Below are 27,787 nucleotides of genomic sequence, written 5' to 3' on the forward strand. Positions count from 1 at the left end.
CTGAAGCAGCGGCAGGACCGGCAGGTCGGTGTCACGTGACCGCGCCTTCCGGAGCGCGGAGCGCGGAGCCCGCCGCGGTCCCCGCGCGTGTGGCGGGCCGGGCGTGCTTCCAGGGCGCGCGCGTCCACGTCTCTGACTCCTCTCCCCAGCCACGAGGCCTAAGGCTAGGGCGGAAGCCGCGGGCCTGGGGTGTAGCCCTGAGGCAGAGCGCTGGTAGGGCGAGCACGAGGCCCGGGGGCACCGCAGCCGACAAAAGCAATACCCAGTCGTTAAATCCCCGAGATACCGCAGCCTGCCCCCAGCACACCCCCTGTGCCTTTGACCAAGGCAACTTGAGATTTTTGTAATTTTTGCGTAAATGAACAGTCTGCTATGGAAAGTCGGTTCCGAAAACGATAAAAAAAAAAAAAAAATGTAATCTTTTTAACAAATGATGTTGGTAAAACTGAACACAGCAGAAGAATGGAATTAGATTCTTATCTTTCCTTTGTCCAAAAGTCCATTCATTCAAAGTGGATCAAAAATCTTATGTTAAATCAGAAACACAAAGTCAACTAGAAAACGTAGAGAAGATCCATCATTATATTTGGTTATGAAAGGCCTTATTGATTAGAAAGAACACCAACAACAGAGGAAGTGAAACAATGGGACTACATGAATAGAAAAAGTTTCTCTTTGGAAACCATCAGCACAGCACACAGACACCCAAGTTATGGAAGAGAATCTGTACCAGTGACAATGTTGATAGTGGCTCATACTTAGAATTTACCAGAATTACAGAAATTAAATAGCAAGGAAATTATACTGACATTTATAGATGCACAACGGAGCTGAATAATCATTTTTTAAAGACAGATACACAAATGGCCAATAAATATTGCAAAAACTGTTCAGGATCCCTAAAAAAATGCCATCATGGAATCCCAAATTAAAACTGCTTTGAAATATCACCACATCCCAGGCTGAGAATGGCTGTCATCAACTAACCAGAAAACAAGTGTTAGGCAATGTGAGGAGAGAAAGGAAGCCTTATTCACTGTGGATGGGGTTGTGTGGAATTTATACACTCAGTGTGGGAATGAATTTCAAGATTATTAAAAACATTGAAGATAGAACTAATTGATGACCCAGCAATGTCACTCCTGGAAAAATAATTTGAAAACTCTGCATCCCACTACAGAGATGTTTACACTCCACATTCACTACTACTGCCTTCAACATGGCAAAGTATTAGAATTAACCTAATTATATGAAGACTGTAAAAATATATAATGGAATACCATTCAGCTGAAGAGAAAATTTCGTGAAAATGATTAGACATAGAATGTGTAATATTAAGTTAAGTCACACAGTGCCAGAAACAAGAAATCACATTTTCCCTCATATGCAGAAACTGGCCAATAATAAGTGTCTATGAGAAACATAATGCATAGGAGCTCAGCAGAACATGGAGAAAAGAGATCAAGAAATGTTAAATAACAGGGTTGAGGTAGGACTGAATGCAGATAATGAATAGCAGTTGAGAAAAAGAATATAAACTAACTAATGTTCTAGCTGTGATTCTTCCAAAGTAATATTTCTTTTTTTTGGTGGATAACTTGATACAAATATGTTCAATAATAAAAATATAAAGCCCCATTTGAAAGACTCCAGAGCTCATGTTCCCAATAAATACTCTAGCTAAATAAAATTGCAATATTTGTACAGTACTTGTACAGTAATTGAGTCCAGTTAATTTCAGTGTGTGTGTGTGTATGTGTGTGCTTGTGTGTGTGTTATTTGCGACAATTGTCATAATAAAATTTAAAATATTGTCAGTAGCAAAAATTAAAGGTTTGCAATATCTGAACATATAACATTTCTAGAAAAGTAGGCATGACCACTGACCTGGAAAATACATACTGGAGAATCAGCCATTTCTTTCTGTTTCTTTTCTCTGAGTTTCTCTTTCAGGAACAAGGAATAGATGACTTGTTGACCTTTCATATAAGGGGTCTAAAAGAAACGGAAAAATTACTACTGAAAGCTGTAACACAAAATCTTATTGGTCTTATTAATAAAAACCCAAAGTCTGATATCAGGGGGAAAGCTGAAAGATCAGAGAAGCAACACAGCCAGTTACTAGTTCTTAAATCTGTAAGATTCTCCAACTGAAAGAGTGCTGAGCTCCTGACTCCTTCCACCTTATATTTTTTTTCTCTGCCCAGCCATACGAATGACATCCTATCCCAAACTCCTTAGCGCAGGGTTCAAAGGTGTGTGTGCCTCCCCAGCACCGAGAACAAAGACATGAGATGCCAAGTGCTGGGATTAAAGGAGTGTGCCACCACTGCCTGGCTGTTTCTCTTTTAAATTGGATCAGTTTTGTGTAGCCTAGGGTGACTTGAATTTGCAGAGATATGTCTTCCTCTGCCTCTGCCCCTCGAGTACTGGGATTAAAGGTGTGTGCCACCACTGCCTGGGCTCTATGATTAACTAGTGGCTGGCTTTGTTTGCCCTCTGATCTTCAGGCAAACTTTATTTGTAAAAGCATACACAAACTACCACCACAAAAAGCTGTTAGAAAACAATGTCAAACCACAGGAAAAAACCAAGAAGAGAGTGGAATGATTTTTCAAGCTTGAAGAGAAAATCACTGTCCACTTATTTTTGCCTCAAGAAAAAAAATATCTTAAAGGTGATAGAGAACTAAGTGCATTTGAAGATAGCCTTGAGATAAAATAATTGATTTCACTAAAGCAGCTTTGCTGACAATAACTAGAGGCAAACTTTACACAGGGTATCAGAACAATTACCCATATAAATACAGGAAATAATAATTCTATGTGGTGACTACATAAATACAGGAGAACTTGCAAGTAATCATCCATGGGGAAGACAACAAATCACCAATTCTCACACAAAAGGAAGAAAAATATGTTGTAAGATTCTTAAAATGGTCTTATAATAAAAAACCTGAAACAAAATATTGGGGTAAAGGCTGAAAGATCAGAAAAGCAGAGCAAGCCACAGCCACCACCTCTTACCTCACCAACTCCTCAGCCTGAAATAGCTCAGTCAAGAGGCCTCAAGCCGAATGAGCTTCCTCAGCTGAAAAGGTCTCAGCCCAAATGCCTTTAGTTCCTGTCTCTTCAAGCCTTATATACCCTTCTCTGCCCACCCATCATTTCCTGGGATTAAAGGGTGTGTGCTTCCCAGTACTGGGATTAAAGGTGTGTGCCACCACTGCCTGGCTCTGTTTTCTTTCCTACACTGAGTCAATCTCATCTAGTCCAGGGTGGCTTTGAATTCACAGAGATCCAGATGGATCTCTGGCTCCTGACTGCTAGGATTAAAGGTGTGTGCCAACACCATCTGACTTCTATGTTCAATTTAGTGGCTTGTTCTGTCTCTGATCTTTAGGCAAATTTTATTAGGGTACACAACATATCATCACATAAATACTACCAATAATCCAACAAGCAACCATATAAAAAAAGCATAGTGAATAATAATGCCATGACCAAAAATATAGCCATTCTGGAAGTCAATATGGAGACTACTCAATTAAACAAATCCTTGTTAAATAAACCTAGCACTGTACTGCTCTCACCACTAGATGGTGGTCTTGTCATTTTACTAACTCAGGAACAAGTTTGTCTTCTGTGACTCAGGGTAAGGTGATTAGACTCCCCCACTCCTCCCAAAACACAGACACAGACACAGATACAAGGACACACACACACACACACACACACACACACACACACACACACACACACACACTAACCCCACCCATCACTGGTGGGTGCAGAGACTCATGCTTTGCCAGAAGTAGAAAGTAAGTAAGGTATGTGTTTCCTGGCCTAAAAATGTCAGCTACACCTTCCATCTCTGTTCCAGAAACAATGAGGAAGAGGAGAAGGAATGGGAATAAGAAGGGAGAGAGGAGGAAGGGCTAAGACATGCCATTCTCTAGACTCCACACACAGCTGTTGTAATTAGTAACCAACAGCAGCTGTACTGACCTGCATGGACCTCACATTAGACCACAATTAGACTAGGAAAGGGAAAGGTTCACAGAGCCCACTCTTTACCTTTCAAATGTTGGCTATAGATAGAGTGTAGGAGAAGAATCTCTGCCTTTAGCTTTAGTCCTTGGATGAGCCAACCAGACTCCGACCCATAGCTCCAAACCCACAGTCTCACAGATGACTCTGGATAATCTCAGGGGATCCCAAGCAAAATAAATAGAGATGAACACTCTAGAGAGATTGGTTGGAATTGTGGGCCAGGAAAGCAGACAGGTAGGAGGTAAGAGTGGGCAGTGTTTGATGTGTGCATGCTCAGACACATACAGAGAGTATATATGTACACATATGTATGTCAGTGTGAAACAGTTAAGATTAAAAAATTTCATTATTTTTGAATCAGGGTTTCTCTGTGTAACACTGGCCGATCTGGAATTTGCTTTGTAGATCAGGCTGGACTAAATCCCCAGAGATCTGTCTATCTCTGTGTTGGGTGTGTTCGGATTAATGGTGTGCACCACCCTACCCTTCTCAAAAATTTATTTTAAATGACCATATCAGTCTGTACACTCCTTTTCATTGAATAATTATCTGGTTTTTTTTGTTTTGGTTTCGTTTTGATTTTTTGAGACTAGGTTTGTCTGAGTAACATCCCTGGCTGTCCTGTAATTCCCTTTTTTGAAAAGGATGATCTGGAAATCACTGAGATTGATGCACCTCTACTGGCATGCTGGGATTAAAAGAGTGTGCCACTACAACCTGCACATTATCTGGTTTAATATCAGGTAAAAGTAAGAGTCAACGGGAATCTCATTTTTTGTGTCAAGATTTTGTTTGGTTGTTTGTTTTTGGATGTTTTATTTTGTTTTGTTTTGAAAAAGGGTTTTATGTTATAGTCCTGACTCTCATGGAATTATGAACACCAGGCTATCTTTGAACTCATATTGATATGCCTGCCTCTGCCTCCGGTGTACTGGTATTAAAGGTGTGTGCCACTGTTAAGAAGTATATCAAGTAACGTTGAGGTTAGTTTTTCTCTGGAGTTCTGATGGAATCCTGTCAATCTGTTTGAGGGGTAGTTTTAGGGGCAGCATTTTATACCTGCTTCAGTCACATTGCTACTGATGCTCTGTTTACATATTTATTTACATATTATTTCTTGTTGTTTAAATTTGGTGTGTTATATTCCTCTATTTAAATTAGAATTTCCAATTTAGTGTAACTAAAATCTTTAATGTCAGTTAACAAGAGATCCACTTGATCACTCATTTCTATCATGTTGGCTGTGCAGTTACCTTGTATAATTGCCAAGACATGATAACAGAAGGGGTGGTAGTGGCAAACAGCTTTAATCTCAGCACTCAGGAGGCAAAGACAGACACTTCCCTGTGATTTCAAGACCAACCTGGTCTACAGTGTGAGTTCTAGGTCAGCAAAGGCTACAGAGCAAATAACAAAATATAATGATAACAAAAAGTTATTTATAGTGCAGCAAGGTCATGCAAGCCTTTTAACCCAGCACTCAGGAGGTTTGAGCTAGGAAACTGAGTTCAAGGTCAGTGAAATCTACACAGTGAAATTAGGAAATTGGAAAGACAGAGGGACATTGTCTCAAAATAATGTAAATTGCTCCATGAGCGATAGCTTTCATGGTTTCAGAAGGACCATGCAAGCTTCCAAAGCAGTGAGCCAAACAAAAATCCTATGATGCTTATAAACCACATCAACTGTCATCCTGGAACAATAGCCCTAAGAAAGCAGTAGTGGCAAGCATACCTTGGTGGTAACCTGAATTTTGATCCTAATTAACATTATTTTAAAAACTCATATTCAGCTATTGAGGGAGAAAACTGAAATATCAGAGGAGAGCAGCCACCAGAGAATTCTTACCTCTGTGAAATCTCAAACCAAATGGTAGAGGGAACCTGTCTCTATATGTTCTAAGCCTGAATGGGCCAAAAATCCTTTCTCCACCTGCCTTATATCCCTGTCTTCCTCCCTAGTGCTGGGATTATAGGTGTGAGCCTCCACTATCCAGCTCTGTTTCTTTTTTTAGACTGATTCAATCTCTTGTAGCCTAAAGTGGCCTTGAACTCCTGATCTTCCAGCTTCCTCCTCAGAAAGACCAAGATTAAGGTGTGTCTGGCCTCTAAGGTTAACTAATAGCTCAACCCTCTGATCTCCAGGTAAGCTTTATTTGTCTGAACACAAAGTATCATGAAACAGTAACCAACACTCTCTCATTGAACTTAAGACCCTCTTCACAAAAGTGAAACAATGACAGGTAATGAAAAACTGTCTACACTACTGGTGCTGGTGAATATATGAATCTTGGAGGACAACAAAAAACAGCAGTTTGCTAAAACATCATAATCCCTAACAAATAACTAAATATTTTTGTACCCATAGGTAAGATAAATATTGACCCTCCTAAGGAAACTTCTCTTCTCAACAGAGACCCAAACAAAAATCCACAACTAATCAAAATGCAGATTTGTGGATCCCAGGCCCACTGGATGCATCTTTAAAACACACATGAAGAAGGGATATAATGATTAAAAGAGGCAGAAGATCAGAGAGTTTTTGTGAGATTGTTTCTACTAGTGTATTCATCATATTCTCTAGTGTTTGATATATATCAAACACTATATTTTATATATATAAATGTGAGACCAAAATGAGCCATCTTAGAAATAAGACCAAAATGCTTTCACCCTAAAACTAAGGCCTAAGATTTCTCCTTTTAGGAATAGGCCATTAGTTACTGAAACCAGTCAGTTCAGATTCCAGAAACCAGGAAGTGTAAAAGTACAGAGTCACAAGATAGTCACAAGGTAATGCCTGCCAGACTATGGGATGTCCTCTCCCTGGTTTCCAGGGTAACTGACCACAGAAATGCCCCCACCTGAGGGCAGCCAATGAGAAATGGTGGCAGGCAACCACTCCCTTAGAAGTAATTTCTAGAAGTCCCTAGAAGCGAGCCAATCAGAATTGTACCTGTACTAGCAACCCTAATTGATGTAACCTTGTGACTTTTCCCTTTAAAAACTGAGCTTGCAGACAGGTGGGTGCTTCCTCCAGCCTCCACTGCATTGGATGTATTGGACGAAGTCCCTGCCTAGGCTTGTATTGCTTTTGGATATCCATAATTAAACCTTGCTTTTGTATTCCGGCATGCTCATCTTTGGTGGTCTCTCTGGGGGTCACGATCTGGGCACAACATTTGGGGGCTCATCCGGGATCCCCAGAGACCCCCCGGCCGGGACACTTAAGAGCTCCGGAGGTCCATCTGCACCGATCGGTAAGAGCGCTCCATTTTCTTGTCTTTGCTTTCATTTTCATTTTCTTATCCAAAGCTGGCGGTTGAATCTGACAGGCTCACTTTGGCGGACGCGCCTGTAAGGTGACCCTGGAGGAGTTGGAAGACGTTCCAAGCCCTCATCAGGATGCGGGGGGTCCTCACAGGTCCCCCCGTCATAGGATGCCCGAGAGGGGTCCGTCTGTTAGGATGCCCGTGAGGGGTCCGTCTGTTTGGACACCTGTGAGGGATCCATCTGGGGATCGGGAGACTCTGTTGAATTGTCCCTGTCCTATCTGTAGGTCTTTGGCATTATCAAGGCTCCCTCTCCGGACTCTCGTCTGCCTGGACCATCTGTAGGGCCCTTGTTCTTCCTTTTTGTCTGCCTATCTTGTTCGTCAGTGTTATTTGTTATACCTTCATAAATGTATAAATGTGTGAGAACTGTGGCCACATGTGTGAGTGTTTTATGCCTGAGCTTGTGTGTGCATTGGGACTTGTGGGCCGATTGCCAGCCGAAGGGATGGAGACCCCTTCGGTGGTTGAACTGGCACAGACTAACCTAACATTGCTTCCTTGCTCTCTGACCAGAGCACAGGCAGCAGAAAGCTTGCAGTGAGTCCAGCAGGCAGCGGCTGCACAGCTGCTACTTCGGGGACCCAGGGCACCGCTGAGAGGGCTAGGCGGCCTGTGAGCATCACGGGGCCAGCTCGCTCAAAAAGCTGTGGAGTAGAGGCTTGGCTGCATGGGAACTAGGCATGGCTTTGTGCTAGAGTGGGCTGTGAGCACTGTGGGGCCCAGATATGGCCGGCAGGTTCTGGCTGGGCTCCTGTGTGGACATGGGGCAGAGCTGGCAGGAGCCAGCAGGAGCCTCAAGGAGCTCAGTGTGGGGGCTGGTGGAGAACTAACTGCCCCTCCAGGGTCACAGCTGAGGAGTGGCCTACAGGTCTGTGGGCCCAGCCAGGGCGTGGAGTCATCTTTTGTCTCCATGGTGCATGCCTTCCCTGTTCTCTTCCATGCTGTTGGGTGGGGCTCCCAAGACCTGCCCTGGGGCTAAAACTTGATCAAGGTCTGGCTCCAAGAATGAAATGTCACCAACAGTTTCTTGTCTGCTGTACAGTGCTGATGCAAATTGAGAGTTATTCTTGTTATGGTATCTGCATGTATTTCTGTTCTTGTTTAAAATATTGTTCCAAAAAGAGTCTAGTTGCAGTGGTGGAAGACATTTGAGAGATCTCAGTCTTTTAAGAACAGTTTTTATAGTTAAAAACCAATGGCTTAAAAAAATGTTTCTCCTTACCCAAGGTACATTCAGGCTTAAGAATGTTGTCTAGCCTCCTTGTATTTGCTAAGTTTGTTATATTTTCAGGGTTGAGCTTGAAACAAGTAATTAGAAACAAAGTTTGTCTATTCAGATATACCTGGACAGCCCTCATACTTCAGAGATCTGAAGAATATGGCATTTAAATGTTGATCTAAAAGCTTACTATATCAGACAGGCTTCCAGATCCTAGCAGTGACCCAAGGTCTCCAAAGAAGATTACGTACGAGGCACCACAACGTCTCTGCCTGAAATATGACAATGCTGACCACAGGGCAAGATGCTCCAATGCAACGCCTGCTGCCAGGACCCAGCCCAGACTGTGGACAAGCAGTAGGACACTGGAATTGATTGCACCCTTTTGTGTGATCAAGGTCAGTCTTCCATGTCCCTATTCCACAGGAAAAATACTCTGCCTTATGGATCTGATGGTGGAAGAAGATTTATGCTGTTCTGACTGGTGCCTCCAACGTTATGGAGACCTGGGTAGGGGTTGGTCCCTGTAATTTATAGGATTGGAAGCTTCTTGGTATGCACTCAGATATAGTTTATCCTTCTCAGATCTCTGACAGTACTGATGGCCAGGCTAGCTCTAACTTTGTCAGCATGGCAGCATCAACCAGATCCTCATGCAAGGCTATAGCTTTCTTGTTAGCTCACTTTTAGGAAAATGTTCTAAGATATAAAAGTTTAAGTAAGTCATAAAGGTTCAGATATGAGTTCAAAATGAGATAAGTTTCAGATTACTCTCCTGTTCTATGGTTCAGAGCTTAACATTTAGGAGTCCTGATGAGCTGGTAGAGCAATGACTATTGACTGTTCAGTCACAAGCTCAATATTTTGGATTTGTTTTAGATGTCATATTTAGATGGAACTTGTTGGGACTCAAAGGTATGAGTCCACTTCTGCTGTTTTACAAGATACCCATTACCTGCTTTGTCTACAATATGGATTTCAGTACAGATTGGTAATACTAAATTATCTAAAACTTTTATGTCATTTTGTAAGTAGGCCTCAAAGGAAAAATCTAGACCCACTTCACAGAGGTTGAAAGGACCCCAGATAAGTATTCCTAAAGATGGTATTTTTCCTCTCTCCTGGTCTTGGGACTACTGCTTTTCCCATTACTAAGGGTATGGACCTAAGGGTTCCAAATAAGTTCATAAATTTTAACTTCTGTTCCTAGTTTAAATCTGTCTCAACAGATTTCTACTTGGCTGGCAGTCACCTCCAGGTTTCAGTTGCTGACTCCACTGCTCCAGACAACTGTGAGCTCCAGACTTGCTAAAAGCTGACGTGGACCAGCCCAGCTAACATGGTTCTTCCCTGTCCCTATGGGATCAGGCAGCTACATGCTTCTGACAAATGCCCCCTTGCCCAGTCTTTAACTAGCTTTTCAGCCTTTTGGGGCCCCCTGACATCGGCGCCCCAATGCCAGCTCGAAGCAGTTCCAGAAGAGAATACATCACCCATATTCCCTGTTCAGAAAAGGCTGAAATTCTGAGTCAAAAGAAAACTCTCTGGCATAGAGACAAGATGGCTAACTATACATGGCCATTATTAGAGAGGGATACTTAGGAACTAACTGTCCAAAACCCATGATTGGGTTCCATTAGGCACATGAGAAGGGGGAAATGTGAGACCAAAATGAGCCATCTTAGAAATAAGACCAAAATGCTTTCACCCTAAAACTAAGGCCTAAGATTTCTCCTTTTAGGAATAGGCCATTAGTTACTGAAACCAGTCAGTTCAGATTCCAGAAACCAGGAAGTGTAAAAGTACAGAGTCACAAGATAGTCACAAGGTAATGCCTGCCAGACTATGGGATGTCCTCTCCCTGGTTTCCAGGGTAACTGACCACAGAAATGCCCCCACCTGAGGGCAGCCAATGAGAAATGGTGGCAGGCAACCACTCCCTTAGAAGTAATTTCTAGAAGTCCCTAGAAGCGAGCCAATCAGAATTGTACCTGTACTAGCAACCCTAATTGATGTAACCTTGTGACTTTTCCCTTTAAAAACTGAGCTTGCAGACAGGTGGGTGCTTCCTCCAGCCTCCACTGCATTGAATGTATTGGACGAAGTCCCTGCCTAGGCTTGTATTGCTTTTGGATATCCATAATTAAACCTTGCTTTTGTATTCCGGCATGCTCATCTTTGGTGGTCTCTCTGGGGGTCACGATCTGGGCACAACATATATATATATATAAAATAAGAATTTGTTAGAATGATTTAGAGGCTGCTGTCAAGCTAATCCAACAATGGCTGGCTGTAACAGAAAGTCTAAAAATCCAGTATTGCTTAGTCCACAGGTTGAGTGTCTTGGCTGGTTTTCAGTATATGCTGGAATCACAAAGAAGTAGGTTCCAATGGCAGTGAAGGAATGGATGTGCTAGCAAGAAAATGAGCCAACAAATGGGCAGTGAGCAAAATGATTCCTCTTTCCATGTCTTCATGTAGTCTTCTAGCAGAAAATGTGGCCTTCCATTTCTATCCTATTCAAAGGTGTTGGTCCTTAAGCCTCAAGATGTGAATTAATGACATTTGTCTTCCTGTCTGAAATTCCAGACTAAAAGTTGATTCATTCATGTCCAAATAAGCAAAAATAATGTATCTCAGGTATGCCTTCCATTTCTGGATTCTAGTTCATTTCAGATGTAGTAAACTTGATAACCAAGAATAACCATCACACCTAGCAATATCAGATGCTATGATTATAAAATCTCACCAACATGACCTCCCAAATGTGGGCTGGACAAAACCAATAACAATGGACAAGCCAAAGTAGTTAGGGCAATAACCACAGGATCAATCTGGGCACCTACTGGACCTATTGTGAGTGAGACATAAGCCAAAACTCCATTAATCACCTGGCCTCCATAAGCCCCTACTTTAACTGGAGGGCCACCATGTTTCTTGGGATTCTCTGGAATCAGCATCAGTTCAGAATCTGTATCCAATAGACCCTGGAAAGTATGATTGTTTCCTTCCCCCCAGCTACAGTTTCCCTTGTAAAAGGCCTTGGTCTCTCTGGGTAAGAACTGGGGAAAGGCTATTTGCACAAATTTTAGTTTTCTTATCAGGATCCTTCCTCAGGGGAACCTGGCCTTCATTCAAGTGAGTGTAGGTCTTCAAACTGGCTCAAGTCTAGAAATTGATTCACTGGCCAAGATTGCCTATTACATGATCCTATGCAGCCTTTCTTTCATTTGTTAAGAGAATTTTTCTCCTCACACAGAATAAACAGAAGTGCTGTAGAATTATTATCTATTTCATGCCTGAAAACATCATATGAGTCATGCTACTATAAAATTCACCTTGCCTGTGATGACAATTATGGGATGGGCCAGTATGAACATTATTTTTGTCTATGATAACAATGATCATCTTGCCTCTGGCAGTTCATTGATGCTACCTGGCCCTTGCTACCTTGGAGCCCAATTAAACTCATTGCATTTCATTGGTTCAGTTGAGCACCAGGATCACCAACAGTAAGGTTTGGCACAAAGACAAGGATGACATTGAAACATTTCAAATGTCCTGGTACCCCTACCACGGGTTTGCATCTTATAGGACTTGTGAAGGGCATGTCTTCTGGGTCTTCCCATTAGAGATGATTGGGTTTTACACAGAATACCCACTCTAGCATTTCAATTTCCCTGAGTCTTTAATTCCTTTCATTAACACTAAGTTAAAAAATATTAGGCATAAACAAATCCCTCTCAGTAGTCCAGCTTTTGATAAATGCTTCAGCCAACCATTCAAACAAACTTTTCATACCTTTTTCCTTAAATATGTGAACTTCTATCTTAAACCTAAAATCTCCACTCAGTAGGCCCATATCAATAAACTCGGCATGATCTAGTTTTATTTTCTTCCAACATTATCCTGCACTCCTAACATCCATTCCCACACATATTCTCAGACTTATGCTTGAACAAATTAGCAAACCCATTAAGCTCCTAACTATTGTAGCTCACTTCCTCACTGACTACACTTTCTATTGTCCTTTTAAAGCCTGCTTTGCTGTAAGTTTGGTTATAGATATAGAGCCAACTAGTGGTGGGACCCTGAGGAATGTTAGTATTATCTTGCCTGGAATAGCCTTCAGAAAATGTCACTTCTGAATTAGCAGACAGTGATGAATTAGTTTCCTCAGTCATATATGGAAAGGTCAATATTTCAAGGGTTGGGGCTCATGGTACTTCTTCCTCAGGTAAGATAAACCCTTGAGAATCTGAGAACTCAAGTTCTCAGGTGTAATAGGGTCCTCCCACACATCCCCACCCAAACTTATAGGATACCATTCTTAACCAATTAGTGCCCGTACTTCAATTGCCTACATTATCTGAGGCTGAGACTTGAAATTTTGATGTAATTCACTTCAGCTTATAGTAAGGGCTTCAGTTTGGTTTTCTGAAACTCAAGCTCTGGGACAACTGGAGGGAAGATTCTTTTTCTGGGCACACTTAGAAAACCTGAGACCATTTATTGGCATCTGAATCTGGTCAATTTTGTCACTAACTTCATTTTTCCTGCAGTTGATTAAGATTACCATGCACTTATTCCTTTCCTTTATCAATAGATAGTAAGAGTAACCAACCAGCAGCATCATTTTCAACATTTCCTCCCAAGCTGTCCAAAGTTCCTATATAGGGTCGTTAAATCCATAGTCACTCACTATTGATCAACAAAGATATTAAAAACATTTATCTCTTTAAGTTTGAAATACAGTTTGCACCACGGACTTTCAGTACTCTCTGAGATTCTAGAAGACAGAATAAATAGAGAGGCTTCAGAAACTGAAGGTGCTGGTGAGTTTGAAGGTGCTGGTGAATTAAAAAACCTATTCCAGATACTTAAAAGATGCATCCTTATACTTCTATTTCTCTAGAACCACTCAGATACCACAACTGTCTTAGGGTTCTCTAGAGTCACAGAACTTATGGAATGCATCTCTCTTTCTCTCTCTGTTTCTCTCAGTATCTGTCTGTCCCCCTCTCCGTCATGCTCTCTCTCTCTCTCTCTCTCTCTCTCTCTCTCTCTCTCTCTCTCTCTCTCAGTCTCTCTCTCACACAGAAATATCTCTAATTATGAATTCAATGGAAAAACTTACAGGCTGCATTACAACAATGGCTAGTTGTGAATGGAAAGTCCAGGAATCTGGTAGCTGCTCAGTCCTTCAAGACTGGGTGTCTAAGCTGGTCTTCTGATATACTGGAATCACAAAGAAGTAGGCTCCAATGCGAGAGAAGAAATAGAAGTGCTGGCAAGGTAAGGGCTATCAAGCAAAGAAGGATTGCACATCATTTCTTCTTGTCCTTATAGAGGCTTCTTGAAGAAGGTGAGCCCAGATTAAAAATCTACCTTCCAGCCTCAAGGTCTGGATCAAAGGCATGGGACATGCTGCTTCAAGATCCACATCAAAGCCATGTTGTTGTTGTTTTGCCTCAAGATCTGGATCACAAGTGTGCCCTCCACTTCTGCATTATATTTCACTCCAGATATAGTCGTTAACAACCAAGAATAGCCATCACAATATACATAGACATACTATAAGAATTATTGTGAAAGAGGCCATAGAATTTAAACCAAGCAGGTAGGATATATGGGAAAAATTGTCAAGAGGAAAGCAAGAGTAGAAATATTCTAATTATATAATAAATTCAATTTAAAATATAAAAACAAAACAAAACAATAAATGGCAATAACAAATCCAAACTAAACCAAAACAAAAAATCAAAAGTCATATACCTATTAGGGAAATGCAGACTAGGGTTCCTATAAGCTTCCCTGCTTCCCTACCTATAAGGTCAATCAATCATCAGGAATAGAATTCATAGCTAAGGTTGGCATACATTTGAGGAAAGGAGGTCAAACACTGCTGTGGGAGTTAGAACTACAGAATCATCTTAGGAAATCATTACAGTGTTCTCAAAACAATGAACAAAGGAAAGAAAGAAAACCATTGCACTATGCAAACTAGTGTGTGACACTATTCCTGTGGAAACAATGACAAATGTCTATTTAGCATAGGTAAGGAGCTAATGACCAACAAAAGCTGGGAAACCAACAAAACCTCATTGGTGAACCGATAAGGACTTTGTTTGCTTTCTTATTGGTAGGTGTTTTGTCTGCATGGATATCTGTGCACCAGTGTGTTCCGAGTACTAGCAGAGGCCAGAGAAGGCATTTGATGCCCTTAAGTTCAGCCTACACATTGAGTGCCCATGTGAAGGTGTTTGGAATTCAAAATGAATCTTTTGAAAAAGGAGACATTCAGGCAAAATACTTACTCACCCTGGGCCTTACATCCCATGTATACATTCTATGGAATGGACACACATGTGCAGCATGGCCAAGTACTCTATAGCAATCTATAGGCATGAGTGGCATGGCTCCATAAGCCCCTATATGCATGTGCTGAGCTACCTATAAAGATGGGTATGCCTACCTGTAGCAGAAATCTTAGATGGTTTTATTAATAAAATAAAACCTGTGAGTCAGGTATTGGGGTGATGCTGGAAGTTCAGAGATACAGAACAGGCCAAAACTAACCTCACCTGGCCAACTTCTCAGCTGCCTTTGTTTCCTCAAATGGGAAGCTTCTGTGTCTTCATCCCAATGGCTCTCAGCTGAACTGCTGCTCCAAAGTCTGAAGCTTAACCAGCCAAATGCTTCTAGTTTCTGGTCCTCATGCCTGATATACCTTTCTGCTTTCTACCACCACTCCCTGGGATTAAAGGCTCATTCTCTGGGATTAAAGGGGTGTGTCAACATGCCTGGCCTTTTCCAATGTGGCCTTGAACTCACAGTGATCCAGAGAGATTTCTACCTCTGGAATGCTAGGATTAAAGGCGTGTACTACGTGTACTACCACTGCCTATTCTCATGTTTAATATTGTGGCTGCTCTGTCTCTGACTCCAGATAAGTTTATTAGAGTGCACAATATTTTAGGAAACACAATACCACCACACGTACCCCACACCCTCTCTCTACCACATTTCTTCTAGACAGGCCTCTACACTCTCCCCTTTCTCCTTTCCCAATCTCTACTAATATAACTCTTAAAGTGGGTTTCATTGTATACCTTGTGGTCCATTCTCATGTACAGTAAATAACACTGGCTTTGCTCTAAGAATATATAAATGCTCAGAAGTGATTACAATAACATACTAGCATCAATACATTTATGGAGAGTACAATCTTCACAAGTGATACTACAATTATTAGGGTTTCATTGTATAGACCTTTTCAGTAATATATAAGGTAATGGTACTGTGTTACAAAAGTGTGACTTTGATTCAATATAAGTACAAAATGTACTTAGGATCATAAACATTTACCTGTTATTTTTCTAAACTACAAAGTGTACTTAGGATCATAAACATTTACCTTTCATTTTTCAAGTTTAAGGGGCCATAAGGCACTTGCCAATTTTCACAAATTAGTCTGAACTGATTTGCCAAATTATAATATGAATCCTGACATTCCAACTCCATTCCATTGGATAGGTTCATCAACAGTAGAACAAATTTGCAAATTTCCATTCAAGCTATATCACTGCCATCTCTACTCTGAGTGAGAATATTTTCCTTGAGGTAAGCCATAAGGGCCACAATCAATGATGTCTCATTGGGAGGTATCAATAAGCCCTTTAGGTTTCTCACCTTTACATTGTTGTCAGTGTGTCCAGTCAGATTCCTTGTTGGTAATCCACATCTCAAAGATTGTAGATTTATGGAACTAATAGAATTAATTTCCTGTCCTCTAAAACCAGATGCATGAAACATATAAAATTTATCATGAAAATGATTAACTAAGGATGGCCAAAATTGAAAAGTTCTATTTAGAAAGTGAATTCCATTGTCTATAGAAATTTGAATTCCTTGCATTCCCACAGTGTAGTTTGTAATCTCCTCACCCTCCTCCTCAAGTTTAGCAGGTCCTCTGTGGTCATAAGAATCAGATAGCCAGGAGGATTCACTGACCACAATGGGAATATCCCTATCTCTCTAACTTACTCCCTTGTTAATTGGAGGATCAGGAAAATAAGCCCAGTAAATATGATCAGTCACCGTTACCTGTTTATTTATCATAGACCGCATAGCAAGGAACAAAGTTGTAGCACTCAAAGGTTTTGCAGCCAGAAAAACTATTGCTTCTCCTTCTTCAGTCTTATTGCTCTAGTTGGAACTTTGAATACTGTATGAAATAGATATGGAGTCAGGGGACAGTCTTGTACTATTTCTGATTTTAATGGAATTGCTTTGAGTTCCTCTCCATTTCATTGGCTAGTGGCTTGCTGTATATTGTTTTTATTATGTTTAGATATGTTCTTTGTATCCCTGATCTCTCCAAGACCTTTATCATGAAGGTGTGTTGGATTTTATCAAAGGCTTTTTCAGCAACTATATAGATGATCATGTTGTTTTCTTTCTTTTAGTTTGTTTATATGGTAGATTACATTGACAGATTTTTATATGTATAGCCACACTAGCATCTCTGGCATAAAGCCTACTTGACCATGATCTGACAAGGGTAGATCAAAGCTCTGATCTGTGATTTCACAAAAAAAAATTTATTTGGAATCATGTTAATTCTTTGTTCATTCAGCAGAATAATTCTATTATATCCTCTCCTTTGTTCTATGGCCTCACTAGTCACAATTTTTAATCTTTTTATTAAGAGATTTCTATTCATTTTACATACCAACCACAGATTCTCCTCGTCTTCCTTCTCCCACTCCCACACACTTCTCCCCCAATCCACCCCCCAGTCCCACCTCCTCCAAGGCAATGTCTCCCTGAGCAGTCAGCAGAGCCCGGTACATTCAGTTGACGCAGGTCTAGGTCCCTCCTCCCTGTACCAAGGCTGTACAGTATCTTATCATAGGCACTAGGTTCCAAAAATCCAGATAATGCACTAAGGACAGATACTGATCCCACTGCCTGGGGGCTCCATAAACAGTTCAAGCTAAACAACTGACTCACTTATCCAGAGGGCCTCGTCCAGTACCATGGGGGCACCTCAGCGATTGGTCCACAGTTCATGCTTTTCCACTAGTTTGCCTAGTTGTCTCTGTACTTTGTCCAGTCATAGTCTTGATATCCCTTGCTGATAGAATCCCCCCCTTCTCTCACCCATTGGACTCCTGGAGTTCTGCCTGGGACCTCCCTGTGGATCTCTGCATCTGCTTCCATCTGTCACTGGATGTGGGCTGTATGATGACAGTTAGGGTATTCAGCCATCTGTTCACCACAGTAGGCCAGTTCGGGCACCCTCTTGACTATTTCCAGTAGTCTAAGGCGGGGTCATTCTTGTGGACTCCTGGGAACTTCCCTAGCACTCTGTTTCTCCCTATTCCCATGATGACTTCATTTAGGGGGGCCCCCAGGCAATGGGATCAGGGCCTGTTCCTGGTGTATGAGCCAGCTTTTAGGAGCCTTGTGCCTATGGTGGGACACTTTGCACAGCCTTGGTGAAGGGAGGAGTGACCTGGACCTATCTCAACTGAAAGTATGTGACTCGGCTCACTCCCCATGGAAGAGCTTGCCTTGGAGGAGGTGGGAATGGGGAGTAGGTTGGGTGGGGAAGTCTGGGAGGTGGGAGGAGGGAGGAGAGGGGAATCTGTTGTTGGTATGTAAAATGAATAGAAAATCTCTTAATAAACAATGGAAAATTAAAAAAAATATTATAAAAAGGTGAGTAATAGATAAGAAGGGGCGGATAAGGAATTCTTAAGACTACTTCCTGATTATTTTGGGACAGAGTGTGGAGGCGGATTTGGGATTGTGGGGCACACACAGTGGGAGGTGTGAGTTAAGATGCATTCAGTTAGACATCATCATGGAGCCCTCAGCCATCTCTTCCTTGAGGGATCTGAGAAGGCAGATTGCAGCAGTGAAGTACCAGGAGGTTGGGGAAATGGCAAGCCAAATTGAGGGATGATGTGTTCCAGAAATACACATGCCATCATTTGGCTGTTTCTCTAGAGGTGGATATGCCTCTATCCATCTTGTCACAGTGTCAATGAATCAGGCTATAAGGGAGTTTTTATGAGTGGGCATGTGGGTGAAGTTAACTTAGTAATATTCAACCAATTGGTATCTTTGGCTGGTGGAGTGCCTGGTTGTGTATCTGGGGCCCCCCTGAGACTTGCCCTTGAAAGTGAAGTCCTGGCAGGAAGTGGATACCTTCAAGACAAACACACTACAGGCAACAGAGTCAGTGCAAGAGGTTTGAGACCATACGGGTGAAAGAGTGAAAGACCCTATCAGAGCAGGGACTTGGGAAAGGCAGGCATCAAAGATGGTGGTGAAGCCAAATGACCTGTGTGTCTTTGACCTTAGTCAAAATGATACCTACAAATATGGTCATATGGGGTTTTTCCCCCAAGACTGATGGAACACATAAACTCAAGCATTCAAAAATGAGTCAGAAACAGTCATGTGGCCACCTCAGTCACACATTTTCATCTCTCATACAAAATAGATCTTTTTAAACAGAAAGTTGGACACAGCTTTCCTGGGAAAATTTCTGGGTTCATGCATTGCAGTAAGAATGTGTAGTGGCAGCAACAGGAGTGAGAAAGCAAATCAATGGCAGATGAGGGAGGGAGGAAAAAATTGGTGAACAGAGTAGCAGCTGGCTCTATGGATTACAAGGTGAGCAGTCAAGCCAGGTCTTATATTTCCACTGCCCACAGGAGGGAGGAAGCAGACAGAGATTGAACAGAAGTAAGAGACATTTTGAGCAGAGGCAAGATAGGTTATGTTACTTAATAAGCATTGCAATGTTATTTATTAAATGGTGCTGTTTACTGTTTGAGAAAAGCCATTAGGTACAACAAAACCCACTATAAGAGATTATTGAAGGAATAGAGTGGGGATGTGCATAGGCCTATGGAATGACCATGCAGGAAGAGAGACAAGGAATAGGTGGATCTCGCTTTCATAAGTCCCCCCACCCCACACTTGCACATATATGCTTATGTAGATACACCTCACATGGGCATAGATTATGTGACCACACATTGCATGAATGATGTAGGATGTAAAGCCTTGGGATGAGTAAGCATCTTCCCTGGCTACTGGACAGTTCACACAGTCATGCAGCTGTGGAAGTGGCAAGGAATTCTGTCATTCTAGACTCCGTTTTTTCATTTTTAAAAATGGTGGAGAATGAGAATGGGGCTGCTGTGTCTCCCCAAAATGCTTCCAGCTGACTTGGGGGGTGTCAGTTAACTTTCGGGGGTGAGGAAGGGAGCTTTGGTGTATCCAGACCTTCTAAGGTAATGGAGTCTCCTCTGCTGTTTTGGGAATTGTCTATTGCCTTCTGCTACTTTAGGCTGTGTGACTATTGGGTCTGACAAGGTGCTGGTAAGGTAGAAGATTAAGTTTAGAAAAAATTATATTATGGCACAGAGGTGAGTCGCTGAGGGATCCAAGGGCTAGAGAGGAGGTTCCAGCACCAGGAAAGTTTGAATTATACTTATGTGAAGTGGATCTGACCGGTCCTGGTGGGTTCAGATAGCTTCTGGAGCTAAGAAGAATTTTTAAACATGTTAAAAAGCCTTGGGGAATTTAAAATATTGAGGTGGTAGCCATGGTATTATAATGTTTAGTACTCTGTTATCAGAATTTTATTAGTTATTGTTATCAAGAGAGAGAAACATAGAACATGCCTTTAAAAGCCTTATTTGAGACAAACTTCAAGGCACATGTTTTCTTTATTAGTTTAGCATTCAGGAGACACAGATCAACAATTGCTGAGGGCACTTAACAGTGATAAATTTTTATATTAACGTCTGTTTCCTGTAGAGTGCAGACCCTTTTGAGTCTGTGGGTGTAAATACCTCTGGAATGTTACTGCTTCTTACCACTTGAGTATACTTGATCATCCTTGGCCTGTGGCTCTATGGTGGTCCTGTAACAATTAGCTGAGTAATTAATTAAAAGTTTGAATTTGGCCAGGTGGCAGTGGCACATGCCTTTAATCCCAGCACTTGGGAGGCAGACAGATCTCTGTGAGTTTGAGGCCAGCCTGGTCTTCAGAGTGAGATCCAGGAAAGGTACCAAAACTACACAGAGAAACCCTGTCTTTAAAAAAAAAGCAAAAAAGAGAAGTTTGAATATGTTATTAGAGTGAAACTGATGAAGCAGAATATGGTCAGTAGAGACAGGAGTGGGAACCAGGAGGGAAAACCTTGTGGAGTGGAACCTCATTCTTCTGGAATGGCTGACAAGGCAGTGGATCCTGGTATCCTCTGTAACTTGAGAGAGCAGGGCCCTGTCTGTGTCACTGTGTATGAGGAGCAATTTTCCTGTGGTGAGAGAAAGAAAAAAGGCTTCAGGTGAGACAGATGAATCCAGTGGGGAGGTCCTCAAGCTTAGCACTGTGGGTGTTAAAAGGAGAAGAGGTTGGGCAGAGCATATTTTTTTTCAGAGAATGTCAGAGATGATAGGCTCTGGAATGAGAAAGGGTACTGAGCTTGGGTAATGTACCTGGTAGGGTCCTGCAACCGGATAATAATAGGGGGATGGTGTCTAGCCATAGAAGGGCTGTGGGTGTCTCAGGCTTTGAGGTCCACCTGAGATGCTGGCAAGGAAATGAAATTTTAGAGCTAGTAGGCTGGGTGGCTAGCAGGAGGATGAGAGGAGCCTCTGACAAGTCTGGAGTAAGGCAAATGGGAGAAGCAAATGAAATCAAAGCTCCTGCCTTAGCTAGAAAATCTCTTCCCATTAGGGGCACAGGGCAGGTTAGCACAACTGGCGCCTGGTCAAATAGCTTGTTCTAGCATTTGGCAGTCATGTCTATGGGCTTTCTCATCTCTTCCATAGTGCACCTTAAATGCCACCACTAAGACTTCTGCCTGTGGGGTCAGGGACCCTCTCTCTAGATGCTTAAGTTAAGTCCTGATGTTGGAAATCTCTGAGAGAAAATGTAGGTCATAAGGAGCTGTCTTCCCTCTGGGCTCTCAGGATCCAGAGCAGAATATTAAAAGAGAGCCTTTGTAAGCCATTCTAAAAAGTGAGACAAATTTTCTTCCTTATATTGAATTACATTTCTTTAAGCTTTTCATAGTTTAATGGTTTGGGGGCAACCTTACAAAAAGCTGCCTGGAGGCAGGTTATAAACTGTTTCCTAGCTAGAGAGCCACCCAGGGTATGATAATCTGAACATGTGTCCTGAATGGAAACTACCTCAGCCCTGGGTGAGTGGACAACATTAGTGTGATGAACCTCATCTGCATGTATCCTATCCTGCTTCCAAACTCATCTGCACTCTTCGGGAAGAAGGTTATTAGTAAGTATTATATATATCATGAAAGGTGAGTCTATAAGATTGGGTAATATATTGGAATTGTTTAATAAAAGAAGCAGAATTGGAGGTATAAGAGCTCAGATTATTTACCCAACTGAGAAAGTTTCAAGAGAGAAAGGGACTTGAACCTTAACTGGTCCATCTAACCCAGGCACCTCTTACAAAGGGATAGTGGTTGCATTGTTGGCATGGCTGGAGTCAGGTCCCTTAGCAGCTTGAGAACAAGTGATGGGGTGGTACAGTTTGGAGTTAGCATAGGGTGGTTGGATCTGCCAATATTGAGGAGGAAGCAGTTAGAGGAGGAGCTGAAAGGACAGATGCCTGAGGAGTGGAGGCAAGGGGTGGATATTCTGAGTTTCATTGGCAGGGTCCACCGCAGTAGTCAGAGACTCCTCAGGTTCATATTGCATAGGTAGGAGCACATGGAGAGGAGAGAAAGAATTAAGAAGGTAGGGTTTGGAGTTGATGTTGAAAAAAAAAGCTTGGATATAAGGTAACTCTTTCCATTTACTTGTTCACTGGAAAAAGTTAGATAATTCCACAAAATATTGAGGTCCAGTGAGCTATTTGGAAGCCATTTTTTAGAGTTTTAAATATTGAATTTTATCTGTTATTATCCTTTTCTTCATTTTTTTAAAGAAATTTTCTACTCAATCCACATGCTATCCACAGATCTTCTTCCTCCCTCCTCCTACCCTGCAACCCTATTTCCCAAGCCACCCCACATCCCCTCATACTCCAAATCAAGATCTCCCATGGGGTGTCCAGCACACTGACACTACACAGCCAAGCCCCTTCCCACTGCACCAAGTCTGTACAAGATGTCACACCACAGTCACCAGATTCCAGAAGCTGACCCATAGGCCAGGGACAGATCCTGATATCCCTGCCTGGGTGCAACCCAAACAGTTTGAGCCAAACAACTGTCTTCTGTATCCAGAGGGCCTAATTCAGTCCCGTGGGGGCTCCACAGCCTTGGTAGCCATTTTTACTGTTATCTAAGGGATATTTAGGCAGTTTTAGTGCAAAGTGACAAGCCAAGAGTCTTTAAGTAAGGTATTAAGCTGAGAGTCTTAAGAGTTTCTAGAGGACATCCCAGAGGAGAAGTAGGACTAATAGGGTTGGACACCTTATTTCTCATGACTGTGGCAGAGAGAAAAAGACAAACACATGTGATCAAGACTACAATCTCAGGTGTCCCAAGATGAAGTGAGGTCAGCAATTGGTACAAGTCATTTAATGTTTCATCAAGCCAAAGAATGAGTGCCGGGGCATATGTAGCCTGAGGATGGGGGTCAAACAGCATCTGATGCAAGTCCTTCAATGCTTGTCAAGCCAAAGGATGAGGCTGGGTTGTATGCAGCCCGAGGGTGAAGTCTGACATCAAGAATGATATCTAGGACCACAGACATGGAAAGTAGATAAATTTTTAAGCCTGTGATGGGTGCTGACCATAGCTGATAAAGGCTGTGGACAGGAGCTCACCAATCCCAGTGACAAGAGAGGGACACCAGATGACCAACAGTCATTCCCATGGGTCCAGGGGACTGTTTACACTAACTGGAAAAGGAAAACTCACTAGTCCAAGCAGCCAGTGTTGTACAAAGCATTCCAGCCACTAGGCAAATGGAAACATAGACAATTGTAGGTTTTACAAACCTCAGTAAAGGGTTCTAGGCACAGAGCACTGGGAGGGCCTACACCAGCTCAAGATTTTAAATTCCCTGTGGAGGTTTCTTTAAAAGTTTAAAAATTCTTCTGAGCTCCAGAGCCTGTCTGAACCCACCTGGACAGGTCAGATCCATTTCAGATAAGTATATTTCAAACTTTCCTGGTCCTGGGACCTCTTCCCTAACCCTTGTATCCCTCAGCGCCCTCCCCCTCCCTGCTATGGTAAAATGTTTTTTTAAACTTCATCTTCTACTTTCCCAGCACCTTGTCAGACGCAAACAGTCACAGAACCTGAAGAAACAGAAGGCAATGGACAATTCCAAAGCATTTGTAGGAGACTCTACTACCTCAAGATGTCTGGTTACCTCAAAGCTTCCTTCCTCACCCCTAAAATTATCTGATGCCCACAAAGTCAGATGGAAGCAGTTTCATGAGACAAGGCACCCACATTCCCAATCACCCACCATTTTTTTTCAAAATAAAAAAACAAATCATCTTGAATGTGAGAATTCCTAGCCACTACCCAGTCACATGAATGCACATGTGCTGTCCAGTAGCCAGGCAAGATGCTTAGTCATTCCAGGGTTTATCTTATATCATATGTAACCCATGCACTGTATGATCATGTATATGCAGGCAGCTTATACCCATGTGTGGTGTAGCTACATAAGCCCATATGTGCATCTGCAGGGGGAGAACCTATAAAAGCATGTTCCACCTATTCCTTGTCTCTCCTCCTGCATGATCATTTCATAGGCCTATGCACACCCCCTCTCTATTGCCTCAATAAACTCTTATAGTGGGTTTTGTTGTGCCTCATGGCTTTTCTTGCATGGTAAGCAGCACCACTTAATAAATAACATTTTGCCACTTACTAAATAACAGGCTAACAGTAGCCAAGTGGGGGCAGTAAGAAACCAATGTGGTGATGTCAGCAGCAGCAGCAGCAAGAGGAAGTGCATAGCCCAAGAATCCTGGGATCTATTGGATAACTGGCAAAAGTTGCAAAGAGAAGAAGTATGGGACCAAGTCTGACTGTAAAGGTGGATGAGTTTTAAAAACTTCAAAAACGGTATTAAGCATAGAGGTTTGTGATGGTAGGCTTATTTCCCATGAGTGAGGCAGAATGGTTAGGATGCAAGCTACTGTGTAATTCATCAAACACAGAGCAGGGGCCCTAAGGATGCTGGGATCTGAGAGACCAGACAGGCACAGGCTGCTTCAAAGTTTTGTCAAAGAGAAATCAGGAGCCAAAGGGCTGAGCCCAAGGGGCAGAAATTCTGAGAGACTAAATGAGGGCTTGTTCATGGGTGTGTGTGTGGGGGCTTGCCAATGATGTCTGTGTTGGATAAAGTGAGCAATGAAGGTTCCAGGGATCCTAGCATGTTTCAGACAGCTAGCAGGAAGGAGAAAGCACCAGGGGGCCTCTGCTGAGCACAGCACCAATGTCATAAAATGGCGGGAGAGAGACCTTGGTGGGCTCCAGCCAAGTGGCACGGTGGATAGTCACTCATACCATGCAATAGTGTTCTCGTGAAAAATTTTAATATTAAAGGGAGAAGGGGGAAGGGCGAAGGGAATAGAGGGGGAAGAAAAAGAGAGAAAGTGGAGGTGCGTACACCCTGGTGGCAAGAAAGAGGAAGGAAGAGAGAGGGGGAGGAGTTTTCTCTTAAAGAGGAATTTACATAAAATGATGTTGTCAGGAAGCTGGGTGGGTCTCCAAGTGCACGTCTGCATGCTAACAGGTATGTTGTGCATTTGTTTTTAGATAAGTATTATTTAAATCTGGTTTTGTCATGGATATCTTGTCTCCATCTATGGTGACCAAATTTTTCTGGGTTGAGCAACCTGGGCTGGCTTCTGTGGTCTCTTAGTGTGTGCAAAATGTCAGTCCAGGACCGTGTGGTTTTTAAGTCTCCATTAAGAAGTTGGGTGTATATATTTTTCCTCCGTTTTTTTGGCATGTCCTTCTTTAGCTTGGTAAAGTTTTTTGGTATGATTTTGTTGAATATTTTTATGTGCCTTTGAGCTGAAATTCTCCTGCTATTATTCTTAGGTTTGGTCTTTTCATGGTGTCCTAGATTTTCTGGATGGTTTTTGTTAGGTTTAACATTTTCTTTGAGTGATGAATTTATTTCCTCTATTGTACCTTCAGTGCCTGAGAATCTCTCTTCCACCTCTTGCATTCTGTTGTTTATGAATGAATCTGTAGTTCTTGTTCATATACCCAGATTTTCTAATTCCAGCATTCCCTAGGTTTATGTTTTCTTTATTGTTCTATTTCAGTTTCAGTTCTTGAACAGTTTCATCACCTTTGTTTTTCTTGGCACTATTTAAGGGATTTATTGATTTCTTCCATTTTTTGTTTGTCTTTTCCACCATTTCTTTAAGGGACTTTTTCATTTTCTCTTAGGGGCCTCTATCATCTTCATAAAGTTATTTTTAAGATTGTTTCCTTCTGCTTCATCTATCTTGGGATATTCAGGACTTGATGTTGTAGACTCACTAGGTTCTGGTGGTATCATATTTCCCTTTATGCTGTTGAATGTATTCTTACACTGCCGTTTACCTACCTGTGTTTGGGATAATTATATGAACAGGTGTTGATTCTTGTGATGTCATTGTTAGTTGGGTCTTTTGTTCCTTTATTGTCTGTTTTCTTTATTGTGTTTTGGCCTGAATGACCAATGGTTCTGGTGACTGACTGGTTGTCAGGTCGAATAGGATTGTCTCAACTGAGGTTTGAAGGGGTTTCAGTTCCTGGATCCACCTTATCTTCCAGTTCTTTTGGTTGGTGTCGGCTGTCCTTGTGCCTATGAGCTCAGTTCCTGCAACTGGTATAGGTGTTGTCCATGCTTGTTCTTCCAGCTGGCATGAATAGCACTTGTGTTGCTTAGATCTGCTGATATTGCTAGAGAGGGCTGTGGATGGGGAGGCTGCTTTTTTTCCAATGGGTGCAGTGGTGCTAGTGTTTCTAGGGGCTAGTGCAGGCTGGCTGCTGGTGCTCTTCTTCCAAAGGGTTCAGGTGGTGCTTGCACCTCTAGGTACTGAAGACCCTCTTTTTCCAGTTGCTCAGGTGGTGCTTATGCCTCTGGGACCTCCTCCTCCTCCAATTTGTGCAGGTGGGGCTTGTGCCTCTAGGGGCTGCTAACTTTGGCAGGGATGGTTGGCCAGGGGGAAGATGATGGCCTTGGTGGGATTTTGTGTCAGAGGATGCCCCCAGGCTTTGGAGGCCAATGGTGGAGCAGTGGTGATGATGCCTGCCTTTAGGACTCTTAACTACTGCCTTGTTTCTGGATCTCAGAATGAAAGAAGAGGGTCACATTTCCTTTACCTCCATAAGTGTCTACTGGCATTTAATGGAAGTTATGTCATTTTATTTTAAAGAGTGGAGTAAACACTTCCCCATTTTTCCGTACTTCAAAATTAAATTATGTGTTCCATCAAGTATTTTTTTATTGTTTTGCTTTTTCATATAGGGTTTCTCTGTGTAGACCTGGTTGTCTTGGGATATGGACCTTGAAGCAGTCTTAACCCATAGAGATCAACAGGCTTCTGCCTCGAGAATGCTGATATTATACACCACTAAGCACAGACTTCTTAGGGATTTCTCAGTTGGTTGTGAGCATGCCTCTGATGTCACATGCTGCTAGGGCATGTTGGCAGCTGCTTTGGTCAACAGGTTCCAGATAGTAGACAAGGAGTAGGTGAAGTTGGGTTGAGTCAGACCTTGGTGGTTGGGAGAATCTTTCAGAGTGACTGACTAACAGTCAGGTGCTTCTTTGTTTTTACAGAAATCAGTAAACATGGATAGATTCATGTTGTTCCAAAACATTGATCATGTCGTTTTTGTTTCTGTAAATGTGTCTAACTTTGTGTTGCATCTTCTGGTCATCATTGATAAATTGTGAAAAAGCAGAGATAACTTTTACAATCATTTTTCCTCACAAACCCCATAACCAATCTTCTAAGAATATAGAGGCGTATGACAGCCCATTCTCAAGCTGGCAGCTCTTGTGCGCCAGGGATATTAGACAGAGAAAAATATCTCAAGTCAGCCCAAGCAGAATGCCTTGTTCCAAGTAGTGCATTATCAACATTTAGTGGTCAGAGTGCCCAAGAAAAATCCTTAGGCCCAAACTGCTGCAGTTATTATTCAATTC

General features: G+C 42.2%; 1 pseudogene; it reads right to left on the reverse strand.

Annotated features, from left to right (window-relative positions):
• Window positions 1-31: 31 nt before the first annotated feature.
• Window positions 32-27,787, reverse strand: part of LOC114687673 — a 60,224-nt pseudogene continuing 32,468 nt past the window's right edge.

This window comes from Peromyscus leucopus, unplaced genomic scaffold, assembly GCF_004664715.2.
Source record: "Peromyscus leucopus breed LL Stock unplaced genomic scaffold, UCI_PerLeu_2.1 scaffold_1270, whole genome shotgun sequence".
NCBI classification, from domain to species: domain Eukaryota; kingdom Metazoa; phylum Chordata; class Mammalia; order Rodentia; family Cricetidae; genus Peromyscus; species Peromyscus leucopus.